This window comes from Schistocerca cancellata, chromosome 5 (genome assembly GCF_023864275.1).
Source record: "Schistocerca cancellata isolate TAMUIC-IGC-003103 chromosome 5, iqSchCanc2.1, whole genome shotgun sequence".
Classification (NCBI taxonomy): domain Eukaryota; kingdom Metazoa; phylum Arthropoda; class Insecta; order Orthoptera; family Acrididae; genus Schistocerca; species Schistocerca cancellata.
Genome location: NC_064630.1, coordinates 559,996,982 through 559,997,805, shown reverse-complemented (window position 1 = coordinate 559,997,805; position 824 = coordinate 559,996,982). Strand labels below are relative to the sequence as shown.

The 824-nt window shown below is 45.5% G+C and overlaps 1 non-coding gene across 1 annotated transcript; it reads right to left on the bottom strand.

The window, feature by feature from the left end:
- Positions 1-462: 462 nt before the first annotated feature.
- Positions 463-535, bottom strand: Trnaf-aaa (transfer RNA phenylalanine (anticodon AAA)). Its single transcript has one exon. It is a non-coding gene; the product is annotated as a tRNA-Phe (tRNA).
- Positions 536-824: the final 289 nt, after the last annotated feature.

Here is an 824-nt window from a genome sequence, read left to right as displayed (position 1 = left end):
CATTTCGCCGACAATATCCCCATACACCACTGAAAGGTTTTATACATGGAAGTTTGATTCTGTAAAGACGATGGGTAAGGTTTACTGGTTCTTTATTATGACAGCACTTCTACGATAACAACCCAGGAGATGGTCCTGGCGAGGCCAGGTGTTGCCTCAGCAGAACGCAGAGGCAGCGCAACAGTTGGTGGCGAGTGTGTCCTTACTGATCCACTAAGTAATGTGTTCGCTCCGAACGGTGGGGGACCCATAGCCATTACAACCGATCTGTTTGGTGAGACAAGAGGCATCATATAGAACATTTAAACGAAAGTCTGGGAAGACTAAGTGACAATGCAGACGAGAGTATATTTTGAACGATCGTGACAGAAGGTTATTGAAGACGACTGTGACGAATCATAAGAGAACGAGAGCTGCAAAAGTACGATAATGATCGAAGCAGAATAAATGAATTGAAATTTGTGCTGCGACAGGGACTCGAACCCAGGTCTTCTTGCTTTTTAGGCAAAAATGCTAACCATTACACCACCACGGCACGATGGTCAACATTGCTGCACGAACTACCCAAGCTGAGTGACCACCCCAACACAGACTTTATGTCTTCTGCTTATTTTTTCCTTGCACTGTCACTACTGCCAGGGCTCTCCGACATTGGAATAGCACCCCAGCGTTGGAAGTAATGGGGAAGTCCTGTACCATAGGTGATCTTATAACCCTATATAAGATAACCTATGGTACAGGACATTCCCATTACATCCAGAGCTGTGGTACTATTCCAGTGTCGGAGAGTCCTGGCAGTAGTGACAGTGTAAGGAAAAATAAGC